Consider the following 27,885-nt stretch of genomic DNA (forward strand, 5'->3'; position numbering starts at 1 on the left):
TACATCTGGACATGAAGTCCTCCAGCCGCAGAGGCATTTAAATAAAACTGACCCAACAGCTCGGGATTGCTGTCCAGAGGTGTATTTATCGTACTTGGCCTGTGAGGAGGAGCACTGGGATGCCATTTTGTCCGTCCTTTGCTCTTCGCCATAGCCTGGACCTGCGCTGGCACACGAATTCCCTACCAAGGCACTGAAGAAGTGGGAAACATTTGGTGCTGCAAGAGAAAAGGAGAAACATCAAAACCTACATCTTGGTGAAGCCCATCTGATGATGCCTCCTCGCTCCCTGATTATCCCACACCCCTGGAACAGCAGCTTCTTCTCACCCACCTTTCACTTGCTTTTTTTTTCTCCCCTATTGTTTTTCCCCCATGCTCTTCCCTCCACTTAATTTGTTCCCATTGTTTTAAAGCTAGTAGCAGAGGACAGATTTGAAATTAATATTTAAGTAGAAAAAAGCCATTTTGAAACAAAAAAATTTTCAAGTGACAAAATTCCACTTTTCTTCATCCCCAACTACTTGCCAATTGCATACTGAACGTGAATATTTTCAGTGTCTCCTGCTTCTCTCTAAAAAATCCCCCTAGGAAAAAAAAATAAGTCTGTCTGCTTGTATTGCTTATTTTAACATCATCTCATTGATGTTTGTAGCATCACCAACCACAGTGCCCAGCACACAGGAACAGCATTAAGTCACAGCTGTGGTCTGCCCCAGGGGCACCTGGGGACATCCCAACGCATCTACAGACAGAACCTAAAAGGCCAGATTGGTCCAGAGCCCCTAAAACCCCAAAAGAAAACCTGAAAACCAGCTGAATCTTCCCAGACACATTTATTTTCTCTTTGCCTGCCTCCTCCTGACATATTTGCACGTGGCTTGGGCCCTGGGGTGGGCTTTCGTGGGAGCTCAGGGCACATTTCAGCAGGTGGATGCTCCTTCCTCCTCGTGGAGCTGAAACCTTCTTTCTATATTCGTTTCTCCCACTGCTAACAGTTGTTTTTTTTTTATTTAATCAAATCTTCAGTTATGCATTCTAATGACGAGCAATGATTCATGAGCAACAGATGTCGGCGCCGGCGCTAACAGAGCGGCATTACTCGCTGCATAGTTTCAGGTGCCAAAATAACAACATTTATTAACCATCTTTACTGAGGCCTCAGGAGCTTAGAGGTAGGTTTTACTGCTGGCACACCAAAAGGAGAAACAAAAAAAAAAAAAAAAAAAAGCCAGTGGGGGTATCATTAATAAAGCATTTGCAAAATATATGTCAAAGCTCAACTTCCCCCCGATGCAGAAAAAAATAGAGAAGGGCGGGGTTTTTTGTAATTTGATTTGCTTGGATTTAAAGACTGTTTATAAGACTCGAGATACTTTTAAATCAATAAGAAATGCTTTGGTGCTTTTTATTTATTTATTTTAAAGCAATTCTAAATGTATAATGAAAGGTTTTAATCTTATTTCAGAGATGTAATTAAAAAAATCTCAGCTTCTAAGAAGGTCAATATGGCTTGCTAAACAATATTGATTTTTGGAATATTACTGATGCACATAGTGATTTTTTTTTTAAGATAACTTCCATCCCTTCAAGAACTGTGTCAGATATAATTTGATTGGTAAATACCTACTCTAAATTAAACCAGCACAGTAATTACAGGTGCCTCATCACACATTATTGGAAAATTATTCAAAATGTTCAAGCAAGTCTGAGGACAACATAAAAAATTTTCTTCTACTTCACATTTTGAACTAGACGTTTGTTTGTGAGGATTATTGGGGACAGGAGGTCCCTGAAGTGAAAACTCAGTCCTGTTGAACTTCAAGGGACTTTGAACATTGATTTGCACAGGACAAGGATTTCAGCTCTGGTTTTTAAATCAGGCTCTTTTAACAACTGGGGGTTTCTAGTCTGCAAATTGGAGCTGATAACATGTTGTCTGTCTCATATAGCATTACTGCACTTAATTAATGCTTAGCAGGCACTTTGAAAGCTCTAATTGAAAGGGTCAGGGTGTTTTAATTAATCATCATTGTATTGCCCACAGAGAATATCAAGCTTGGAGGGGAGACCACCACTATGGATTTAGCTGTCTGATAAATCTGCCCCATTGATTTCAGTTTTCCTTAGCGGGCAAACAACTGGGGATTAGTTTTCTGCAGGGTGCAGGGACGAGCTCGCGGCCGGTGCGCAGGGCTGACTGAAAAGGACCCCTCGGATACCATTCAAACACCTTTAATTTCAGCCTACTTTGGTCTACAGGTGGGGACAGAGGGTCTGACTTGACTAAGCACTGCTTTACAACCAGAACCAGCAGTTTTCTAGCCTGCCTATTGCAATTCCACATAATTATTCCATGGGAAATGCAGTCGTGGCCGTACCTTTGACGAGAAGGAGAGAGAAAAGCATCATTCCCACCGAGGTGAGGGATTTCCAATGGCAGAGCAGCCCTCACGCAATGGGAACACCTTGTTAGCAGCTTCCGTTAAAGAATAAAACCCGGCTTTCGTTCCCTTCTGTGATCCCATGCTGATGGATACGGATCGGAAATGGTTTTATTTGCTCCTGGTAAATAACACATACGGCTGCAACAATCCTAAAATAATCATCTGCCCCAAAGCATACAGCCTTCAAGAATGCTGCCTGAGATATGAGGCCCAGCTGCTGTACATGAGCATCACCCCCCCTGTTTTCGAGGGACAAGTCTGCTTTCAGCTCTCTGAGCATGACCAAGGATTACCAAGGATGCTCTATTAGCTTAAGGAGTAGACACGAAGGGATTTGTTCCAGTGCCACATCTAGGTAAATTCAGGGCCATAACCGTCATTTTACAAAGGTGTTAACGAGCACTGAATCAGGCTAAAAAGCTATTCTTGTAGCTATATACAGCAAATGAGGTGCCAATTATTGCTCCCATTTTCCAGCCGAACATAGCAGCTTTGTTGGGTTTCAGTGAAGCTATGCTGATTTTTCTTTTTACATTGTTTTTTTCAGCACATAAGTGACAACAGCTTCAAAGACAACTCCCAGCACGCTTGCAAACATTTCGGTTTTGTCCTGCAAATATCTCCTGGTTGCCATGTCCAGTGCAGGGAACGGTTCTTTGCCTGAAAAAAGCTTGCAGGAGAGAAGGGAGTGCACACAGGTCTTCTCTTCTGGGCTCCACCGGGATGTCCCATGATGGGGACACTTGGAGTCCCTGGAGGTGGGGACTTGAATGGGGTTTTCCCAAAGGAGCACCCAATGGTGGGGTTACTTGCGGGCTGACGGGCACCTGCTTACACTCTCACCCCTCCAAACATGTTTGCTTTGGAAGCGCCCATGCCCAGGGAGCTGCCTGTCCTCCCTGCGCACCCAAAAGCTGCACAGTGCTCAGGGTCTCACCCGCAGCCCCTGAGGGACCCCATGGCACACTGAGCCTGGCTACTAGCCACCCGTGATGGACCCACTTGCACATGAGCACCGGGGCAGCACCCACATGGGATGGGTTTGCAGAAGCTGCTATTCCTGCAAGAAACCAGTAACAGCCTTTACTGCCAAGAGCAAAATGAAATCATCACTCAAGATGCACAGGAGATGAGACTGTGGGATCGCCCCAGGGCCAGTGAACCTCCGCGGACATGCAGCTGTGTGCCATCCCTCTCCTACATGCAGCCTCAAAGCAAGGCCTGGGGCAGAGTCTGAGTGCGGCATTTCAGAGTCAAAAATCATTCCCTCTCTCCAGCCAAACGCTGGCAAATATTAGAGAAGCATCAGAGATGTTGCTTTGCTGCAAATGGAAATCACTAGTAGCTGTGCGCTCTTTGAGGTTCATGAGGAGCAGATGAAGTGCATCAGAAACAAAAAAAAAGGTAGTCCACATTGTCTAACTCCCCACCATTCCCACAATAACTTTGAAATAATTCACATTCCACTCATACATGCATAAAGTTGTAAAACGTAGCTTGTTATTTGGCATTTCAGCCTGCTGTACAAGCACCTGTCAATTTGAATTAGAGAATCTCCACGAAGTGCCAGGCAGGAATTTAGGAGAAAAACCACCGATATCTGGTTATAGCTCATAGAGAGGAAAAAAATATTGTCACAGTTTGTACGATGTTACTTTCTGCTCCTAAAAGGTGAACGTTTTTAGCCACCCTAAATAAGGGATGCGCATAGGAGTATCAGGTGTGTGCACACATCTGGTCCTGGTGCTCATCCCAGGGAAAAAAGGTTATTCCCTTCTCATATACCAAACTGGATTCATCCTCGTTAATGGAAGAGGGATGAATTAACCTTTGATTAACTTAAAGATTTGAGGCGTAACTTAGGGTATGGCTGTGAGAAGTAGCACTGCATCCTGAGATACCTGCAACTACCTTTCACTGCTGCATAGGCTCGAGTTCCCATTTCCCCCCAAAAGTGCTTGGGTGCCATAAAATGATAATCTGCATCACTCCAGCTAACAGGTATTGGATAACAGAGAGGGCTCTGAGAGCAAAGCCAAGCGCTGTGTGATGCGATGGGGGACGAATCAGGGTTACCTGCATGTGCCCCCCTTTCCTGGGGGCTGGATGGAGTAGATCTGGCAAGAGAAGAAAATAGGACCAGCACACGAGACTGACACAGCAAGGGAAAGCAGTACTTCCATAGGGCAAGCCTAGTCCTAGGCTTATCTAGTAATTACGCTCATCTGTTATTCTAACTGTTCAGCCTTTCATTCATATTGAGAAAAGAGATTTTTGTCAAACAGTTTGCAGCACTTTTTTTTTCTCTTCTTGATAAATGTTCAAAGAAAACTTAATCTTTTAAAAGACAGTTAATTCCCTAATTAAGCATTCGTCTCCCTCTCTCATCAGTAACACCAAAAACATATCAAGACAAATTACCCGTATGCAGATGCCTAGCAATGGCATTTTTTCTTCCTAAATCCCCTGGACAAATCCAGTTAACTGCAGCAAGAAGTATGAGAGATAACACCTGAGCCCCCTCCTGACTTGCAGCGGGGAGCAGAGATGTCTGTTCTCTTTGCAAAGTTTTCCATCTGCTCTCTTTGATCACAGAGAGAAGATAGAGAAATACATAGCAGAGATGAACTGTAACTTACGCCCTTGCATGAGGCTCCACTTCCAAATTAGGGAAAAAAAAGGAGAAAAAAAAAAAATAGGACCACACACCAGAAGTACAGTTCGGAGTGGCAAGCAGATGCCCTGGTGGGGCAGAGGGATGCAGGCCAGCCGGGGCGCTTGGAGGTTTGGTGCTGGAGGAGGGAAGAGCTTGGCTGGTTTGAGTTTCCCCTTGCCTCAGTTTTGGTTTATAGTGGGCAGGGGTTGCTCTTACCTTATGTATCAGACTGGGAAAATAAATGAGGCTGAATCCATGCATAAGGTATCAGCATTTTTGTAGGCCACAAGCTACCTAAGAAACCCCACTCTCATTTAATTTTGCTCAATAATTGATTTGAGTGAGATGCTTCACACAACCAGAAATAAGCTGTTTAGTTTTGAGACTTTGGGAAACATCATGAAAAATATTCCCTAGAACTGGGAGCCTGATGCTTTTGTGCAAAGGCTCCCATCCGATCCCTCCCGGCCGGCCATTCCCAGGCCATTACTCAACGAAGGCGAAGGGAGAAGCCACTGCCTAGCCACAACCAGGGTTTGGGGTTTCTCCAGCGAGGCAAGCGCAGAGCCCCACAGAGGCTCTTCTGCACCTCCTAACCCTCAAGTGGTCCCTAACATCCCTTGCAGTGGCCAGAGAAGGCCACCCTGGGCAATAATAATATACCCCAAATGCCCCAACCCCGCTCACTGCGTCAGAGCAACGTGCTTGCCTTGCTGTCACGAAGCTGAGTGCTGTGCCTGGCGAGCGGGTCCTGGATTGCCAAGGAAACACGCTGTCATCAGCCTGCAAATCCTTCCCAGCAACACTTTTATATCCCAAGCCATGTTTTTATTTAGCACCAAGAACAAACCCCCGCCCCCAGCTGCCTTTCCCCACTGCAGAAGCCAAAGTTCAGCCAAAGGGCCACGAGATACAGCTACACAGCAGAGGAAACAACACAACGGAGTATGTTTGAGCAACATGATAGTCGGTGAATACTCTCTAATTATGCCGACAAAAGAGACAAAAAGCTCATACCAGCTGACACTTGGCTGCATCTCTGCTGTGCTAACTGGCTGCAATTAATGAGACAGCAGCACTGAAGCTAGAAAGAACCCAAGCCAGAAAGAAACCTCAGTGATTAATTAAAAATTAAGAGAGACCCAGAAGAAAATCTCCCCCCACTCCTTCCACTCGGCAGCCAGCCTTGGAAAAGCTTGCCAGGAGAGGGGCAGGAGAAATCTGAAAGGAAAGCAAGCCCCAAAATTCAAAGTGATGCTTCAAAACTGGCTAGACAACTTGCAGGTTGTCCATCAACCTCATATAAATCATAAAACCCAGTGGCAGGTGGCCAGTGATGGCCTGAAAATGAATAGCCCATCTGCGCTGTTAACATCGTAGGAGACAACTTGCATAGATTTATGCTCTGCTAATGTTCGTAAGGTGTTGCAAAGCAGTGAGGATAGATAATACCTTTGATGAGCCAAGAGCTGGAGCAGGGTGGGACCTGTGCCGAGAGTAGGAAGGATCCATGAGGGAGAAGTGGCACACAGCCAGCGTAGCTTCCCAGCTTCAGGAAAACCCTCATCCTGTGAGAAGCAAACCCTTGGCCAGGAGCTGGGATACAGAGCGGGATGAGCAGCCTTAGCTCAGCTCTGATCCTTATCGGGTCCTTTACTGAATCAAACCCAAAAAGAACTATAAACCAGAAAGGAACATAACATAAAGGGGATTGAACTGCCACACAAATTGTATCCAAGAAAGTATTTGGGTCTGATCCAAGGCTCAGCAGTCGGTGGTCATCTTTTCACTGTTTTTAACGGCCTTTGGATCTGATCACTGTATAACATATCTTGTCCATTTCTTGCCAACAGAGAAAGCTATAAAAAAGCCAAGAGACATCCATTGGTTTTAGACAACAATAGGTCAATAATGCTCACTGACTTCACAGCTGTTGTGGAGACTAGTAGTATTTTCAGTGCATTAAAAGACATAAACCATGTTTTAACCGCAAAGTACTATCAGTAAAAATACTCAGACATCAGAAAGCATTTGCCCTTGCATTACTCTAACCTCTTTCAGCTCAAACGTTAAGATTTCAACTTCCTTAGCACGTCAGATTCATACAGGAGTCATATATAGGTACATATGTGAATACACATGTATAAAAATATACATATTACCAAAGAACTAAAATCCTAGCCAACTAGTCAAAGCTCTTTTGCATTAAAAGACAATGGCCTGATTTCCTCAATTTGCACTAGTACAAATGCAGTTACTAATCACCCACTCATTGAGTGAGCCCTGATGGCATATTGAGTGTATCTCATTGCCTGTCCTGGGATACCCATGTCACACAAATTTAGGTGCATGCGTGTGCACCTGGGCGCAGGAAGGCATCCAGATGGGAGCGGAACTAAACAATGGTCTCATCTCCTGCCTCTTTTTCTTCTTTCACAGCGTTGGCACTGCCACACAGCCTCACAGCTCTGTGCTCTGTCCCATATCAGGCTTGGGAAGATGGAGAAGAGCAGTTTGGGGTGCAGCAGGAACACAAGAAGGGTAACCACCCATCGCTGGGTCACTTCAGCTCATGCAGCTGTTGCCATGCACAAAAAGGCTCTGCAAGGGGGATATACGTTGTATGTGTTGGCTGATGTACAACTCAGACAGGTAAAACTAAAGGGTCACTAAGGTAAGCATTAATGTGCCCATCACCCACAGTAAGATACCCTGCAAACCTTTGGCAGTGGGAGATCTCCAAGCTGGTGGGGCAGCAGATCTGGAGCATGGCACTACTGACTCGCTTGACCTGCAGCCTGCAGTGCAAGAGCTCTGGTCGCCACGGAAATGATGGCCTAGCACCTTTTTTCAACATACTCGGTCTGGAAAAAAAGTGTTCGTTTTTTCATAAGTGAGTCAAAATTCATCCCTGTATGGTTTGACTATGCAGTCGACTCTCACCCAGTATGCATCACTTCAGCTCATCCCACCTGTCTTATTAACAGAATTAGTATAAAGATTTACACAATCTTTAGAAGACTTTCTGCCATAAACTTAATTTGCCCTCTGTGTCACTCATGGGAAATCAAGGACTGAGATAATCAATGAAGTTCACAGGAGTTCCTGAATCAAAAAAAGTCTTGAGAGAACAGAGTTTCTGCGTCAGGATGCGCTTAGGTGTTAATTCAGGCAAATACATTATTTTCTTCAACTGCGCTAACCCACATGCTCGGTGATAATAACCTTCATGTTAGATTGCTTTGACCCATCACCACTGCTCAGGATTTGGAGAATGACAGATTACAGCCCTGGCTTTTTGCCACATCAAATAAAATGAAAAAGCAATTTATACAGCCTCTTGGAGGAAAATGACAGTGCTCAAAGGAAAGGTGCTCAAGATATAATTTAATTTAGGTGTGATGAGCTTCACACCTCTCTCCTGGGTAAATCAGTCAATGAAGTTTCCATCTCATCCATTAGATGGGTTAGACTCTTTTAATTTTTTTTTTAAAAACTCTTACAAAGCAGGCCAGGAGATAAGGTCAAAGATACTAATAAAAATGGTTAAAACAATGTAACACCTAAAAAATTGTGAGGTACCATCAGCCTGGGGCACATCCACAGGGAATCTGTATCAGAGACCACCCAAGATTTCCAAAGAGCTGAGCTGTACCATTGATGCAAGGGAGTTGAAGGTGGGCTCCTTCACCACCCCCAGGACCTGCTCCCCTTTTGCTGACTCTACTGGACGCCACTTCATGCTTTCGTAGCCTTCATCAGCTTGGTGCAGCACTGTTTCACATAACTGCAGGATCTGGAAGCAAATGCGCACAACAGGCACGTGGGGAACAAGCCAGAGTTGCGTAAGAAGGTACCTAAAGCCAAGGTGGAGCAGTGACTATATATCTCATATTCATAGATGATGCAAAGATATTGCTGTCAGCTGCGGGCTTTGATATACCAAAGCACTTCTGGTCAGCACATGGACAGTGGCCAACTCTGTGAACAGGAGAAAGGACACAAAATGCATGGGGCAAAACAACAACCACCATTAACATCTCCTCCTTCAGCGTTAGAGCAGTAGAATACAAATAAAATATATTTTGTTTGTATTTAGGTCCCCATTCACCATTCCTGCTTCTTCCTGCTGGCCCCTCCAACATGAATGCTGCCTCTCCTCAGTGTGAAGTTCACTATATACCCGTATCCTTACAGGGACCAGTATCTTCACAGGAGGGAGAAAAAAAAGCATCCCAGCAAAGCCCACTTGTGATTACTGCTGCCAGAGAAGGCCCACGTGAAATATTTGCCCAGCTCATAAATCTTCCCCTGCAACAAAATACCTCGAGAGTGCAGAAGCAAAACAGCAATTTGACCCTGTCAAGATCCTCCATGGCAGTAGGAGACAGTAAAACATGAGGTGCTACCTTGTTCTTCACCTCTCCCCATCTCCTCTGCAGCTTCCCTGTATCTTGGGATGTCGAGCTGAAGATAAGGTCTGCCTGGGCAGGATGAATAATTAATGGTAAGTGCTTAGTGCAAACATTTCTGTACAGCTCTTGCATTGGGCATTAATCAGTCAGCTCCCTGATCTCTAACTGCCACGTTGGCTGGGGTTTTCCCTCTTGGTATAAATGTGAGGCTGACGTCACTCTGGTCCCTGCTGCTTGTGTCTTTACAACTGGAATCAAAAGAAACCCAACCTGCTCAGCGCGAATGAACTTAAGAAGAGATAAGGAGGCAGCAAGGTTAGCTACAGTCAGCTTACATGTGAAGGAGAGAAAGAAGAAAGTTTGGGAGCAAAAAAAGAGAGATGTTACCCAAATAGATTCCAACAGGAAAAAGAGAGAAACTGAGAGAAAAGAGAAACAGAGAGAAAAGAGAGAAAAGGGAGTAGACAAAATGAGAGCGCACTTGTTAAAGTGAGGGAGTAGTGGTAACAACACCAAGGTACCAGGAGTGCCCAGGAATGCAGCCTCCCTTAGCTAAAGATGCCATTTTGAGAAAGACGCTTGGAGAATCAGAAAGCCAGGAAGGATACGTAAAGCCTCTGCGGCAGAAGAACACTTGGGAAATTTGAGCATATGCTACCCGGTGACAAACATCCCTCAGCATGGAGTGAATTAACTGAGGAGCTCACTGTGCCCAGACGCTTAATTAACCAAGCTCTGAACAAGCCACTTAGGGTGGAAAATAGAGCAGAACAACCTAAACACGGCAGTAACTAACAAAGCATCTTGCTATGAGAGAGGGGTCGCCGAACGCCACGGGTCATTGCTGGGCTGGCGCTGCAGGCTCTTTGCTGTGGGCTGGAAGGCAGCAGGACTGGCAGGTGAAAGGGGGAAAGCGCTGGGGTGGTTTCTGCCCAGGATGCTGCACTGCCAGAGCCTTGAAGTAGAAAAGCGTGCACCTGGTTTTGAAAGTGATAAAAGGCTTTCCAACACTCTGTGTGATCAGAGCCTGTGGGGTAAGTCTAGAGATTGCAGACTAACGTCGCTTTGGGATGAGACAGGTCAATAGGCAAAGGTCTGAAAGCACCTTCCCACACCTCTGCCAGCACAAATGGGCTTTTCTCCTCATCTCACTTGGCCTCCAGCAACTTCCAGGTCTTCCAGTTGTATATTTAAGACAGCCTTTGCTCTATCAGCTCCTGGCAAGGGCCGAAGGTCGAGCAGTTCCTCTGGCTGGTCCATGCCACACTGGGAAACCCAAACATAGTAAAGAAATAGCACTTGAAGACTCATAGCAAGCAAAAATTCATGTCCCCCATTTGAATTTCAGGGCCATTATCTAACTGAATCAAATTGTAGTGCAGTTTAGTTAAGTAATTAATTTATTCACATGCATACAAAATAAGAAAGAAAACGCTACTGATATCCTGGGTTTCAGGAGGCTCAAGGTATTTGCCTGTTCTCCACCCCACTGGTTGTTGTTCAGTGCTTCAGCCATGAGCTCGGCTACCCCCATGCTCCGGGGAAGTGTTATGTTCTCACAAACACAATTTTCTCCTATTCGTATTCTTAGGAACAACCTAAAATTCTAAAAAGTCGAGTTGCCAAGTATCCAGAGGGACAACAAGTGCCTGCCTAGGGGTTCGCAGTGTTCCGCAAAGACTCTGGTAATTTCCCAGGAGATAGTGACTAAACAAATTCAGCCTTTCATCTGCAGCCTCCAGTTAAATCGCCTTCAAAGCGTAAATTTGGGAAAGCAGCCTGTAGTCTTGTCTTCCTTATTTTTCCACAGCAGGCTGAGCTACGCAGCGGAGCAAAGCCCACTTTCAGAAGTACCTGTGCTAAACCAAGAACTTGGTTTCAAATCCTCCATATTTCTGCAAGGGAGGAGATTTTGACCATGTTGACTTTGGAGTTGGGTCAATTGCAATCTCTTTTAAGGCGTAACAAGGACAAAATTTGGGTCAAACCCTTAAGCTCCTAGCTGAAAGTCATTTAGGAGCCCATAACAAGTTCCTGGAGAAGATCTCTAATTTTTAAAGAATTTGAAAGAAAAACCTCACAGGCTAATTAAGCCTCCCCTCCTGAGCTCTCTGACTTCTAATTTTTATCAGTCCCCATGCTGGATTCCTCACTGTACCTGTTAATGGTCTTCTCACAGAAGTGTAGTTAATTCTCTTGACAATCACTCCAAAGCATTATTGTTGAGTTAAACATACATACTACAATAAGGAGATGATCTCACAAATTAAAAAAAAAAAAAAAAAAAAAAGCAATCCAAAGAAAGCCTAGCTGATACAAGAGAATAGGGGAAAATAGAAACGTCTCATTAGCTTCCGATGCTGGCAGCATGAACGCTGCTGTAGTGATTTACTGTCCTGCTGTACTGAGCAAGGACACAGTTACATTCCCGGAGGTGAGTAACGTCGACAGCACAACCGTGAAAAATCTTGGCTCCTATTCGCAGGGTGAAGAGGGGATTCAGAGCGTCTCAATAAACCTAAGTCCGGTTTCTGACCAAATCATTAGGAAATATTAAGTGGAACGCATTTGCCTTTCTCCACATGCCTCCCAGCACCAAGGCTAGCAGGATGAGGCAGCCACTGACCACAGCACTTTGCTTCTAGGAGGACAGCAAAGCCTTTTACCACCCTCACTGTTAATAGCACTGATTCAGCATTCACCTGCACAGACAGATCCCTTCTCCTCTTCTTGCCTCAGAGTCATTTGCATGGGCTTTTCAAGCATCAGCATCACTTATTTTTCATGCCCTCCTAATTTTGCTTTTACGTGAAAGGCTTGGCTGCTCTGTCAATCACACTTTCATTCATGTGGTCCCAGTGAGGAAAACCTGCTGCATTTTAATAGGTTCAGGTAAATCTTCCAAAGCCTGAGAATTTTATCAACTTCTGCGCTTCATCTGCTCACTGATCTCATCCTTTCATCTCATCCTAGTCATTTGCTGGGAGGAGAACTCCAGCCTTCAAAACTCTCCTGCTCCCATCTTTCCCACAGCTGTGCCGCTCTCTCTGCTGTTTTCTCTAGTCTCATTCGGTTAGTGATATTGTTCACCTTGGATGTGTGCGTAAATCACAGCCTAATCTCAGCAGATAAAGGGAAGTCTGCCCGGCTCCCACCATCTCTGCCTCACACTTTTATCCAGGAGGAGGTTCAGAGAGGCGGTAATCAGAGCGCTCTCCCAAGCTGATTTTGCAGACTGAATCTGCTTTAATTATGCTCGCACATGAATTAAATATCACCCCTTCCCCTGAGCACATCCTGGGCTCTATTTGCCAGCTGGGCGTGGGGAGCAAGCGCAACCTATTACAGCCGTGACTCGCATTCGGTTGCAACGGGAACCGCCTCGTGCTCCTGCAAAACCTTGCACGCAACTTTCTTTTACGCGCACAGTTATTAATGGGTTTGCACTTACATGGTGGAGCACACATACAGGCACACACAGGAACCAAGCCCTGGGAACACAAGTAATGTATTCATGTTGCGCTTTGTTTTTTAAATGTATGTTCTTACAAATCAGTTGGTTTTTTCAGGCGCTCTGAGGTGGGTTGATTCTAAGCATAATCCTAAAACCTGACAAACATACTTCATACTTCTCAAACACATGCTCAGAGTATCACTGCCTACATCCCCCGGCAGCTCCCCAGTGCATATTTCCTCATCCCCTCCCCAGTGCCTTTATCTGGGACACCTGAGGGACAGGTAGAGGCAACGGAGTTTGCTCCAGAGACATAATATCCATAGGGAAGTAAGATACAAACTGCAAATCAGAGGCTTTATCAATATAAAGGTAGATTAAACAGGAGGAACTAGAAAACCTTGAGAAGCTGGGAAAAATTGAAGTGGAATGAAGCTCAATATCGCAGAGAGGGGACCACGCATTTGGGGATTACCAAAACATTTACTCTGTTGAGGGAGCACAAGGTGAGTGTGTGTTGGGGGGTAGTAACGCAAAGCAAAAGACGACAAGATTTTGGCAAGGGGGCTCTGCTGAACCACCATCAGCTCGTGGCTATGCAGGAGGGAAATTTCCTCCTAAATGGTAGTAGGAAAAAATATTTACAGTGGAGCTGGAGATGCCAATATCAGTGTACAAGCAATTGGTGCTACATTTACCATATAGCAGGGAGATTTATGAGGTATATTGCTTAGCTCTTACTGCTGCCATGAGCTTGTCCATCTCTCAGTGGAAAATTATGGAAAGGTTATGGAGCAGATCATCTTGAGTGCCGTCACGCAGCACGTATGGGAAAACCAAGGGATGAGGCGCAGTCAGCATGGGTTATGAAAGGCAGGCCCTGCTTGACTAACCTGATCTCCTATGACAAGGTGACCCACTTAGTGGATGAGGGAAAGGCTGCGGATGTTGTCTACTTGGACTTTAGTAAAGCCTCTGATACCGTATCCCACAGCATTCTCCTGAAGAAACTGGCTGCTCATGGCTTGGACGGGCATACTCTTTGCTAGGCAAAAAACTGGCTGAAAGGCCAGGCCCAAAGAGTTCTGGTGAATGGAGTTAAATCCAGTTGGCAGCTTGTCACGAATGGTGTTCCCCAGGGCTCAGTATCGGTGCGAGTTCTGTTTAATATCTTTATCAATGATTTGGATGAGGGGATCAAGTGCACCCTCAGTAAGTTCACAGGTGACACCAAGCTGAGCAGAAGTGTTGATCTGCTTGAGGGTAGGAAGGCCCTATAGAGGGATCTGGACAGGCTGGATCGTTGGGCCAGGGCCAACTGTACGAGGTTCAACAAGGCTCAGTGCCAGGTCCTGCACTTGAGTCACAACAACCCCAAGCAATGCTACAGGCTTGGGGAAGAGTGGCTGGAGAGCTGCCTGGCAGAAAAGGACCTGGGGGTGTTGGTCAACAGCCGGCTGAATAGGAGCCAGCAGTGTGCCCAGGTGGCCACTTCCAAGCCTTCCTGGGCCAGCTAACTCACGGTGACCACCCCAACCTCCCCTAACAGGTATTTATTAATACACAAATGCGAACATGGAAGCTCTCTTTAGAGTTTACACAGAAAAAGACAGAAAAAAAAAAGGGTGGGGGGGATTATGCAATTTGATTTAGTCCAGCCCAATCAAGACAAGAGGTAAGTTCTGGGCGCTTCCAGCCAAAATGCTCTGAGGTACAGGGAAGGCACTGCCAATCCATACCAACACACCAGCTGAAGAAAGGCAGAGGCTTTCATCAACACTGACTGCTTCTGGGGTCACTGGTCCTTTGAGTGGCCTTTGACTGTGGAGCCCACCCCTTGCCTCCACAGACAGAGAAAGCTAATGGCCAAGACAAGGACAACCGTGTGTCCTACATTACCATCTGCCATCTACTGCCAGAATTTCCCCAAATTTCTCTTGCAAATAACATTTTATTCCTATATATGTTTACCTTGAAGCAGCTTGGCATTACTCAAGCAAAGATCATTTTTTAAAAGTTAGCAGAAGAAAGGTGGGCACTCTGTTTTGCTCCCGAGGAGGGTATATTCTCAAAGACCTGCGAGCTAATTCATCTGGGGAATATGTGGAGCTGCTCTGCTTTGCTGCAGAAACATGGCTTCCTGGGGGATTTCCTTGCTAGGTTTTCTTAATATCACCTCTCAGCTGTCAGTTCTTTTCTCTACACATGCCCTTCTCCAGATTAACTTTTGGGCAGGTGAAGTCCCCAGCCAGATAATTTTGTGGTGAAATCACTGTGTGTTGCAGGCTTCTACAGATCCCAGCAAGAGCAACGCGTGTGTACAGCCCATCACTCATGTAAAAGTGAGACAGAATTAAGAAAAATCACCATAGAAAAATGAGACCAAATTAGCCAAAATTCACAGTAACAATCTATCACAAGTATATCACAAGGGACAGAGTTTCACATTTGAAAGGGCTTTTCAATCCATATCTGAAGGGTAGTATATAAATGCTACAGGTTATTTAAGTTGGCCTTTCAAGTAGTATAAATTGGCGAGTCAGCCCCAATATTAATCATGAGATAAATGTTAAGTCAACCCGAGTTCTTTTTGTTGGGTTTTTGAGCCTGCAGGGTCACATTTGTGACCATTTTTCTTTAGTCATGAGAAGTAAAGAAAAAAAATAAAATGCTTTTTTTTATGAAAGCTGATATTCACATAGAACTGAAGAATTCCCGATGCTGGGGCGTTCTGTAACCCCCAGCACCATGAGACATGCAGCAGGAGCTCACAACACCGAAACCGCTACAAGGCTGTCTCCACTCGCAGGCAGAGCCCTCTCACCTTGGACTGCTTCTTCCAGAAATGCTCTTCTGCAAGATCTCACACCATTCCCTTCGAATGCTCACTAGTCAACCTTAGGTTTGTGTGGTATACCATGATAACCACGTACAACATTTTTTTTTTCTCCCCAGAAAGCAGCTTTTTAACAAGAGCATAATAAATTATTTACAAGATATGACAAAGCAAATTTGTTCTTAGAGACATACTCAAACATACAGAAAAAGAACTCTTTGAGCATAGCCAGTGTTATTATGAATCATCCTTCTCTCCAGCCATTTAATTACTCCAGGATTAAGAGTGCATAAGCGATGGTCTGCACTTTTATTAATGAAAACATCCATTATTATTCTTTTACGTGGAGCACCTGGAGGCCTTCTGCAGCTGAGCCCTTTATGCCTGCACCCAGGCTTAGGAAAAATATGCCCTCGAACACCTTTGGGTCGTGACAGATTCGACTGCAAGTAATCCTGGTCTAATCATAAAGCAACTGTGAAATACTATACATTTTTAAAAAAAAGTTAAGTCCTGCAGGAAACTGGCTTTGGGCATATTTGAGTGATTGGGGTGAATGTGTCTTGCTGAGAAACAGCACTTTGAAGTTGCTCCCAACTGGATAATGAATGATTAAAAGAACAAATGAGTTAAGCCAAGTAAAATAAATGGGTGTGCCCACAGCACCCTTGATCTCTGGAGCATGCTGGCTTCATGAGACTCTTTCAAATGGGAGGAAGCATCCCTATGCAAAGGAGCACTGTATACCAGATCTGCACAGCACCTGACTGCTGACAGTGCTCAAAAAAGCCCATATCAGCTTGCAGCCAAAATGCTGTGCTGCCTGACAAACTCAATGGCAGATGGATGACATGCATCAAATATGTAGCCCTAGGTTAGGAGATGCATCATGTTCGGGTAGGAAAAAGGCACCTAAAGACTCATGTCACCCTCGTGGGTGCTACATGGGAAGTATCACGACATCTGGTACCTAAGCACTTACCTAATGGAAGAAGGTTTTAGCCCAAGCCCTCCTCCTGTCCCTCAACACCAAGACCTGCCTTTCCAGGTGCTGCAGAGCAGCAAACAGGCATGGTCTCTCATCCCCAATTTAACCGCTCTGTTAATTCTCATCTCCCTTGCAAGGCAATCACCAATGTGGTAATTGCTGTTGCATCCTTTTTCCAGGCGGTGCATCGCGCACCTGGCCCTGTGCCTGCGTGATGGCAGTGCTGCGAAGGCTTCTGGGTTTTGCCTTCCACCCCACACAGGTAGGGCAAAGCCATAGCTCCTTCCCCTCGGGGCAGCCAGGGAAGGGATTTCCACTTGGGAAAACCTCCCTGAGTTACACAGCCCCTGATGGGGCAATCTATGTGGCACCCTGAATAGATAATTAATTACACTGGAGAAAAGACACACTGCTCAGACATATGGGCTTTTCCTTTTTAAAATCAAGGGGATTGCAGTAAAAAAATCAAACCAAACCAAACAAAAAAAACCCAAACCCACCAAAACTGAGGACAGAAATGGCAAATAATGCCTGCTGAGCCTCTCTGAGCTGTGTGGATGACACCTAGGAGCTAAGATATTCTCGAGTCACCTGCAGAAATGCCACTTGAGAAAAAAGCAAGGACAGGAACTGAAAGCAAAGATGTTTAGCCCAAGAGGAATTAGATGCAAGCTACAGGCACTCCAATCTGAAAAGCATCCCTTGAAAAAGGATACCAATGGCTAAACCCTCTATTTTCAATTTGACATCCCAACTTCCACGTGAGAACGTGTCCAGAAAAACACCACACTGAACTTAGAGCAACGGAGGAGCCGCAAAAGCCCACGACATCCATTTTTTAGCTCTGGACATTACTGTGCGACTGTGAGCAGCAGCAGGGGAGGGATAAGGAGATGGCATAATGCTTGTTTGCAGAACTTTTATTGCTAATTGACATTTCTGCAGAGGTCCCCAGATAGTCGCAGGCAGAGCTGGTTGGCCGGGCCATGGGAAGCAGCCTAACACCGCGTCCTGCGCGGTACCCAAATGGGGGCCATATTTCTGACAGAGACTCCAGCAAAGAAGTAATGGGTATAAACATGCCTAAATGTGCTAAATCTGAGCAAAAGCACTTGCGGCCAATCTTTGTTCAAACAATACGATTGTCTTACAAATTGCATACTTTAATTTCCGCATTTGTTGTGAGCTGATTGTCCCTCAGGGACTATCGAAGCATCTCATTTAAGAAATATCAACATATACAAAGGAAAGCTTTCCTTTCAACCAGCAAGAATGGCTTCATAAGCTCATGAAGGGCTTTTTCTTGTTTTGTTATTCTCTGCGTTTAGCTCATCCATCTAGGGAAGTAACAAGGTGTGAAGCTAAACTTTGCGATCGCAGAGGAACGTTGCTAATGATTTCCCTCTCAACTGCTTGCTCAGCTTTACCTTTGCTAGAAAGGATTACCTGTTGCTGACAAAAGGTGTCATCTCCACTCAGATTAATTGCACTCACATTAATTACTGGCATGGACCAAGGCTGACTATGTGTAACATTATTTCAACACATTAAATCTAACAAGCTTTAAGTAGAGCTTGCTGTAATGGGACAGCACATGGCTCTTCCCGTTAGATATAGAATTGCTGACCCTGTTATTCACAACCAAATAATCCTTTTAGTGTGACTCGAACCATGATGGTCTGGTTTTAAAGCCTTTTCTCTCTCATTACTTCTCCCTTTATGTCTGCTTTTCCTCCCCTCCATCATGGTACATCATGGCACGTTGCCCCGAGCTTTATTAGGTGACTTGTGGCAGCCCATTTCCCAGCTAAGAGCCCAGCAGGAGCAACACTCTACTCTGCTGAAATTGCATCCCTTAAAATACGCTGCTTTCAGGATTATATTTCCCCACAGCACAGAGCGAGTGCCTCAGACTCTATAAAACATCATAGCACTGCTGACTTCGACTGAGCCCCAGCAGCAGGCGCCGGCTGAGGATCTGAGGCAGCCTCGACAGCCCTGCTGAAGATTTTGCCGATGCAAAGAGGACAACAAACCCGTCCAGCTACCAAAGCATCCAAGCAAATTCGTGTATGCTGTGTTGGTTGCAGCCTTCACCTGACACACGTCTTAGGAAGGATGAGCCAGCGCCATGCCAAGAGGGAGGCAACCACAATTTGGTCTCCGAGGTTTCCTAACGCTGGAGTTGGGGTTAGAGCTAGCTGCACCATCGGTTAATTTTTACTTGGTTCAGCACCTGCTTAATTAGCTATGAAAGAACACGACAAGTGGAGATAAGAAATCTAAGAGAGCTTGTACCTTAAACATTTCATTCTATCCGTAGACAAACTTGACACTGCAGCGATGTTGTAAGAGTTCATCTGCAACCAGCACAAGGGAGCGTGCCGAGCCAAAGCCCTGCAGGAGATACCCCCCTTCCCAGCGAGGCTCAACCCAGAGATCAGAGGAGCAGAGACAAGGAATCTGCTTTCCTCGCCTCCAGCTGCATTCTGCTTTGAGAGGCACAGCACTACTGAGCCTGGCCAAAGCTCTTTGCAGGCTTTAGCCAGCAGTCCTGAACCTAAGAGTGGTTCACGGAGGGGTTTAAAAGGACTTTTTCCACGAGAGCTGAGCTCCATGCTTGGTAAAACAAAACCAAGAGCTGAGTTCACAGCAGGCAGAATATCTTGCAAACAGGGAGCTTGTAAACTTAAATGATCTCTCATATAGCCACAAGGCAAGACATGGGGATTAGACCAAACAGCTTGGCATTTTCTCTCCTCATCTTTTTCTATCTTAATGACTCACTAATTTGCTGTGCCAAAAGTACGGCTGGCCTTTGTCAGACACTGGCCGTGTCCAGGCCAGCCTCACCATCAGGCACTGAGCACAACACAACCGCGCCACAGACTCCAAACACAACCACAGGGTGCTCACACTCATTGTTCTGAGCAAAACCCATCCAGACACACAGCTCATCCTCTCTTGGGACCAGTCCTGGAGACTAGCTAATAAATCAAAGAGCCAACCCTGCCATCTTTAGGCAGGGCTTACTAAGGCAAAGCTCTCTTACAGGCGTTCCTCCAAACATACCATATGTGCTGAAAGGTCTGGGGCATCTCACAAGTACAGCCCAGCCCAAGCCCCCAGGAGAAGACATCTGTGGGGCTGAAGGAAGCCCGCAGGATCTGCTCTGTACCCTCCATGATCCCAAACAAGCATCTTCCCTTGGACTGCCACCAGGAGCACAAAAAACCCAAACCCCACAACACCCAACCCAGCATAACTCAGCTGCTTCGTTATGTCCACGTAGTCCCGTTATGAAGGGTTTTGTGAATATGCTGGTAAGCAGCAAGAAGGTTAAATTACTTCAGTTCATACATATTTAAGTACCACGACCTGCATTATCAAGCTCAGGCTCAAAATATTTGTAATGGCACAATTAGCCTCAGGCACATTATCTCACTAGTATCAGCAACTGTATGTATTTATTTACAAATGACACAGGGGGGAATTAAATGTTGCCTTCGCTGTTGTCAAGGAAACAATCTACTTCTAAATTTTTAATTTTTTAATTTAAAATGTTGTATTCTAAGCAAGGATAGTCATTAAAATTGTATGAGGAAAAGGGGGGAAAAAAAAACCTGGTGTATCTACCTATGGTGGAACTGATGTACACTGTAATTACAGCAGGTTATGGAGGGAAAAAATGTAGCTTTCATGTGAGACCATGGTTATGAATGTTTCTGCACATTACTTATGATTACTGTTGCTTAAGGAGGAGAAAATAATTTATTCTGCATGTGTAAATCCTTGGCAAAAATTGCAGGTTGGAATACATAATTTACCTTGTGTACTGCAATTTTTATGTAAATACTAGGATCATCACCATAAAAATGGTTGCTCAGTAGAGACAGATTTATAATGATATAAATGGTAATTTGTGTAGTCGAATTTAATAACTAATATCCTAATTTAGTACTTTCACATAATTGGTGGTACTGGGAATGTGATCTCCTTGAGCAAATACCTTCTAAAGCCTCCGCGGTAGAGATGGACTATCAGATCTGTCGGGTAAATTGCTGCAATATCTTGTCAAGGCATTTCTGTAGAAGAAAAACCAGGCGACGGTAAGAGGAAAACAGCATATTTTGAATAATGTAAGGCAAGACTGCCAGTCTCCAGCCTTATGGACCTTAGAATTACTTGTAATCAGTGTTTCACCAAGGAAGAAACAATGCATGTAAACCTTTTTTGAGCCCACTCCTCAAACAAAACTGAATGCCCGAAGATTTACCATCCTCTCCAAATCCAAACTCACTCCCCTGTTCCCTACCCTCCCCTGCCCATCTCCCTGTTACATCACATTCACATTTTGCTTTTTAAACTACTGTGTTATTTGTGTGGCCAGAAGACGATGCTGTGTTCCCAGTCTGTACCCAAGTGGTGCGGGGAACGAGCCAAATCACTGTGCAGAGCTGGGAGCAGAGGCTGCCTGCGCCCGTCCCGGGGCTGCCTGCGCCCTCGGGGTCCTCCTCGCCGTCTGGCCGCGGCTCTCGCTCCCACTCCATGCGCTGTCGGCAGGGAGCATTTGGTGATGGAGTCAGATGGAAAGCTCGTTTTGTTTCCTCCCTGGCCTATTTATGTTACCTGAGCTAACAGCTGGCGAGGGGGGGCTCTCCGGGGTACCCCGTGCGTCTGCAGAAATCCTGGCTTTGATTTCCCAAACATGCAAACCATCTGTCAACAGCTCCAGCGCTGAGAGCAGGGGCGGTGGGATGCCTTGGAGCCCTCCTCCGCTCTTGCGTCCTGGCGTGGCCCTCCGGAGCGCCCACGCGCCCTTACGGAGAGCAGCGCCTGCGCTCGTCCTGGCAGTCCCATGTACACATGGCCATGCAGCTGGACTGGCTGTTGGGGGAAAACGTGCCTGGAGCTGGGAGATTTGCAGGACAGCTCAGCCAAACCCAATAGCCCTCCCGCAGGCAGTCACTCCAAACCAGTCTGCCCAGTCCACTCCAGCCCCTGTGGTGTCACAGGTACTACACGCACCATCCCACCGCAGCTGCACTGAGATTAGAAACCCTGAGGAATTTTTTTATAATTAACAGTTGGTTTTGCCCCAAGGCCTGTTAACATGGGATGCATCTCTCTCTAATTACTGCTGGTTTCCACTCCCAAGCCCTTTACTCGTTTTCCTTTATAGCCTTGAAGTTGTTTGGTTTTCTCCCAAGTCTATCCCCAAATAAAAGACCTAATAACACCAGTTCTTGGACATTTTTGTGGTGGGGTTAGTAAGTCACAGCGCTAGCTGTGATTCTGTAGATTAAAGCTGAGGACATTAAATAGTGGCTAATGGGTTAACCCCTCGGTGTCAATAGGTTCCCAGCTTCAGTGACTTCCATTTGATAGAGTTGGAAAATCCTTGACATTTTGTACCAAGGGGTTAATTTGAAAAGGGATGAGAGTTCAGTTTCAGTTACAAGCTTAGGTTTAATAATAAGGGAATGAAAAATTTAGGTTACCTGGAGACCAACCAGAGTGTAAAATTGTCCTTGAAGGTGCATTTCTATGTGAAGGTGAAAACAGGGGGGTTTGAACATCATAAAACTGGAAGAACAGAGAGGAAATACAAAAACAAATGGGTACTTCAGCTTGCTTTTTTTTTTTTTTGTTCCACATCCCTGGCAATATCTAAGGGGACAGTAAACAAATTACACCAAGGGAGTGAAAAAGGATCAACACAATATGTGCGTTTAATTTCCAAAACAACTGCAACTGATATGTGATGTACTTTAAAAAGGGCTTGGGCAAAGGAACCAGAGGAACTGAACATCGTTGGAAACCCAGACAGAAAACACAGCAGCTCCTTCACTGTGACTTGTGGGAAGTCATAGGAAGCAATCCATGAGTCTTGAGCTTCATCAGGCAGGATAACCTGGGGAAGGGGTGTTAGACTTAGCTCTTGAGGTGCCCAAGCGGCACCAGCATCTTTCTTGGTCCCCTTCTGCCACCACTACTGTCCTGTATTTTGAATGGGCACCTACCACAGGAAGAAAAGTTTCTACCTGAACAGTGAATATTGGCCAAAGTGCAGACAAATCACAGGCTCACAAAACAAATTAGTTAAGTTCAGCATATCTCCAAGGAGAGAGATACTGACCACAAAATTTTCAGCAGAGAGCTCTGGGAAGCCTCAATAACCACAGCCCAACCCCTCCTACCTGGATAATAAATCACTCAACCCAAGAAGGTCCTGTTCTCTCTGATTTTCCAGGATATCATCTAGGCAGTCTCACCAGCCTTGTCAAATTCTTGCTGGAAAGCTATTACAACAGCCTTCGTAACAGTATAGTGAATATTATTACATGCCTTCTGTCCTGCAAGGCACAGGATGCCAGATGGGCGTTAATAAAGCAGCCAAACTTGCCACGTAAAATCTGATCCTGCATGTAAAGGCCAGACTACTCGGTACAACTTTCAAATGCCACCCTTAATTTAGTGCGCTGAATGAAATTCATGTTGCTAATACACCCTAGCAGAGTCCCAGTCAGGATTGGGAAGCCCGCAGCATTTCTCATTGACACACTAAAACCTTGCTCCACCACTACCAGAGAACGGGGGAAGTGAAATCCTCTTGCATATGAGATAAGCTGTGCTGAAGGATTTGCTTCACATTTGAGCAATTCTGGTTCCATGCAGTGGATAATGCTATGCAAATGTTATTGTTACCACAGATTAAGAAATTAGCGATACATGTTTTTAGAACAAGCACTTGGTTTTGTTTTGTTTGTTTTTTTTTTTAATTTTCTTGCAATTTTTTGGGCATACTTCCATTCTCCATTGCCTTTCCTAACGACACCCGGTGCTACTCACACAACAGATAAAGCCAAAGTCTGGCATGTAATTAAGATGTTAAGAGGTAACTTCATCTGGACACATAAACCTGAGCACCTGCCTATGAAAGCAGGTGCCAGAATCAATACGCTCGGGCAGCTTGGAAGCTTGTCCAAGAGTCTGATTTCACACGCTGTTGAGCAACCTTTTCATGTCGGAGCACAGAGGGCATCCGCCATACCTCCTGGAAGCGCTTGCTTCCCAGAACTGGCAATTTCTTTTATCCACACTGCACTAATGAACACTCCCAAGCTTAAAACTGGACAGATTTGAATACAGGACAAACTGAGATAAGTATCTAATTGCTCACGCAGTCTTATGCTAACCTTTCAGAGGGCTATATTGCCCCTACATTGTCCAGCACTCTTCCCTTGTTGCTCAGATACTAAAATTATGAGAATTAGAGATGGTTATGGATGGAAATGTGCCACGGCTTGTCTTTTCAGTAGTAGCACATTACCTTGTCTCCTGTTGAACTCAGTGAGAACAACAGGTGATTTGATACGCAGATGGTTTCAGTTTCCACAGAACAATTCTTGAAGCTCTCATTATTAGTGGGCTCATCTGCACCATGAAACGGAACTATTTCCAACCCATGCATCTCCTAGCTATCCATGTTCAGGAATAAAAGACAACTGTGATGCAGAAGTCCTGAAAATACACTGAGATTTCCCAGGTCACACAATAACAATCATCATCATCATCTTCCTTCCTCCTAATTTTTGAGATTCTGATTTCTGATGCAATTCACAATACCAAAAAGCAAGAACATTGATTTTTGCAGAAGGTGACTAAAACCTGGTTTCAATCGGTGATCTCCGATCTGTATCTTAAGGAAACCGAAAATCAGATTACTACGGAGGCAACCTATCTCAAGGTGACATTAAAACAGGTTAACGTGGAGAAAATACACTGTTGGGCAAGGATGGTGACAAAAGGCAGAGTCTCACAAAGACCTCCTGACCTAAACAAGGAGGTATCATTAAGTAGAAGGCTTCCTCTCCTCTAACACATTGTTTGACGAAAGGCTCATGTCAAATGTTAATTACGATGGAAAAGAATACAGGAATGATGATGAAAAAGTACAATAATGCCCCAAAAAGCTGTAGCATGTGAGACCTTTGAAGGCTCAGAAGTTCAAAATATGTAAAAAAGATCAAAAACTCCTGTTCCATTTTGCCAGATCAGAAGATGATGACATAACTACCTCGCTTCAAATAACAAAGGGGTTTCTTTTTCTTCAACTTTTCCCAGCACATTCTTCTAAACCATCTGTAAAACAAGAAAACAGAAAGGAAATAATTGAAAACTTAAAAAGAATGAGAACAAGCCATTCGGACAAAACTGTTATGAGAAGATAGAAGAAGCTATCAAAAAACTGAGAAGGACTTTGAAAAAGTCTGTAGACTTTTTTCTTAGACCTATTTCTTTTTCTAACACCGATTTCTTAAAAACAACAACAAAAATGCTGCCAAAACTCTCTGTGAGGGCACAAGCTGTGCTACGGGGAGCTGACACTTTGGCTGTCAGCATGACATCGGAGAAAAATGTCAGTGTTTATAAAGAAAATAAAATTATAAAGAAGAAAACAGAAACAGGGCTTCCCATGCTGCCGCTAGCATTTTTTTTGCTGAGACACAAGGCTAAAGCCTCTAGTCCAAAATCGTGCCTCCATTTTATCAAACATTAATGTGATCCCTTAATAAGGCTTCCCCACACACCCACTCCTTTAAAACTGTTTTAAAACTTAATCTCAAGAAGACAAAAGAAAAATACCTTTTGCGATCTGGTATTCTTGTCCAGTTGGACAAGCTCTTTCACTGATTTAACCGCAGCAGACAGGATGGCATCATGGAAGTTCACATATTTCCCACGAGAAAGCATAAGCAGGTCACAGCTCCCTTTCCCTACCTGTTTTGGTTTTGGGTTTCTTTTCTGATCAACTTTGTTGTCATTGCTTTGACAAAAGTGCATCCACAATAGCATTCTGGTCTGCAACCAATTATAACAAAACACTCTCTTAAAATAATAAAACAACAAAGTGGCAGGATCCTGTGTATTAAAAATTCACTTCATAGGTGTGCCAAGAAAATATATCCAGACTTCAACCCTTTAACTGGATCTCAGGGCCTATGCAACTCGATAGATCTTAACTGCTCATGAAGACTTTCCTGCAAAGGAACATCTTCTGTTTCCCACGATGAGGTTGGAAGCCAACAAATTTTTGCTCTTCAGCTTATCAAAGGTATTTTTTTTTTCCAGGATCTAATGAAACACAGACAAAACAAACCCAGGGGTGGACGTAAAAATCTTGCTAAGTCAAAAATAATTTGTTTCTTCCAATTTTGGGGCTTCAGTGAGCTGGCAGTATATAAAACTTCAAGCTTTATCACAGTCTAGTACAAACATATTTCTTATTCTCATATACAGGATAGGCCGCATGGACAGTAAACAGGAAATTCTGCAGTAGCTTTTAAAGGATCACTGATTAAACTGGAAAGATTGGGTCTGATTGTCTAGAGCAACACATTTAGTGTCCCACTTTTTTTTTTCTTTTTTTTTTTTTTTAAATTTACATATTGCAGTTCCTCATTTTATCTGCAACAACTGCAAAGACTTGAAGTAACCAGCCAAGCTCTACACAGGTTGGTTTTTTTCCCCCTCACATTTTTAGGGCAATTCTGAAGACCCTCATCTCTAACATCATCTCCAACAGCGGCAGCTGAGCATCGGTTTAGGACTGACCCTGCAGGCTCTCAGGACAGGGCAGCTTGCGAAGCGAGGGGACTGCCAGGAGCCATTCAGCAGCAGGGCTTTGGGGGCTGCTCGACCTCTTTCCTATGCAAAGCAGCATATTCAGAGGAAAAGCACTTCCAGTTAAAGGAGTGAGGGGTCAAGACCAACAAGGAGGCTTTGCCCAGAAGTTTTTTACAAGTTATCATGCAGAAAAATAGCTCAGCGCCATCTCCAGTGTGCCTTTTGGCCTTTTTTGTGCATCTTTATTGATGAAAAATTGCTGTAGGGTCAGCAAGGATATGAGCCAAGTGGTTTGGTGACTTAAATGGAAGCACAACTTCAGTTACATGGGTAGGAATGATGGCCCCCGTTCAGTAAAGCACTTAAATACACACTTCGCTTGAAACATAAATAGTCCTGATACAGAAGTTAAGGTTTCACTTAAGGACATTGTTGATGCGAAGCCCACAATCCCAATTACAGAGGCACTTTGAAAAAAAAAAAAAACAAACTGCACAAGCCCTGGAGATGACTTTCACAATGTTTTTGAAAGTGCCAATATTTTAAAAATAAAATTCATGGAGAATTTTAGAGCCTGGGGATATCTTTACAGAAATGCAGTTTGAGTATCTTGAAAATGGCTAATAATTTTGACATGCATCTCAGCTTCTATAGAAAACTTCTTATGAAGTCTGGGTTTCAAGACTGTAGGTTATAAAGAGCCATCATATTTTTACTGATGAAATTATTAAAGGATGCCTCTTAGTCTAGCCTGAGCTTGCAGTCATTGATTAAACTCTGGGTACCACTGAAGAATAGACAAGAAGGTGGGAAAAGCTGGTAGCCTGGGGTTGTGGTCCTAATTGCATGCTTACACTTGCATTTCTATAGCTTTTAACTTGATGACATTTTAAATTGAGTGATTAATCGGCCTTTACTTTATTATTTGCAACGTACACATTTAACACTGAAGGCCAGATAAACTAGCCACCATAAATTAGCCACCTTATTGGCAGGTTATACCACCTAGAGCATCTGGTCCTCCCTGAATTAATTTGTACTGTAGACAGGAACCAAGTACAAGTCTTCTTTTAAATTCATGTGAAAAATGCGAATATTCATATTTTTCACTCGACTTAGCTCTCTGGCTAGTTGTGTTTTTCTTAAACAGGTTCTCCAAATCCAAAGTGGCATGATGCATGGGACTTACCTCTGGGAGTCCTGCGCGTTCAGCCCTTCTTGCAGACTAGCATTTGCCGTGTGGCAGGATGTGAGTTTCGCTCATCAGGCTCTGCGCTGCTTGCCGTGGGAAAGCACTTGGCACCACTAGAGTTTTTTTCAGGTAGGACATCTGCAGAAACTGGGTTTGTGCAGCAGATAAAGCAGCTTGACATTTCTTGGCCTGCCGGGTCCTTTCATAGAAGTGGCACACAGGAAATCATGCTCTGCAGTTATGTAAAATTCATTTTCAAAACTCTTCA

At 44.5% G+C, this 27,885-nt stretch overlaps 1 long non-coding RNA gene across 1 annotated transcript; it reads right to left on the bottom strand.

Annotated features, from left to right (window-relative positions):
* LOC148053091 (uncharacterized) lies at positions 1-27,723 on the bottom strand. Its single transcript, XR_015707961.1, has 4 exons — positions 27,615-27,723; positions 25,445-25,660; positions 24,876-24,940; positions 1-218 (listed from the first exon to the last, which is right to left on the bottom strand). It is a non-coding gene; the product is annotated as an uncharacterized LOC148053091 (long non-coding RNA).
* Between the last annotated feature and the right edge of the window lie 162 nt (positions 27,724-27,885).

This window comes from Nipponia nippon, unplaced genomic scaffold (genome assembly GCF_047370975.1).
Source record: "Nipponia nippon isolate SJK-2023a ecotype South Korea unplaced genomic scaffold, ASM4737097v1 scaffold_4, whole genome shotgun sequence".
NCBI lineage: Eukaryota > Metazoa > Chordata > Aves > Pelecaniformes > Threskiornithidae > Nipponia > Nipponia nippon.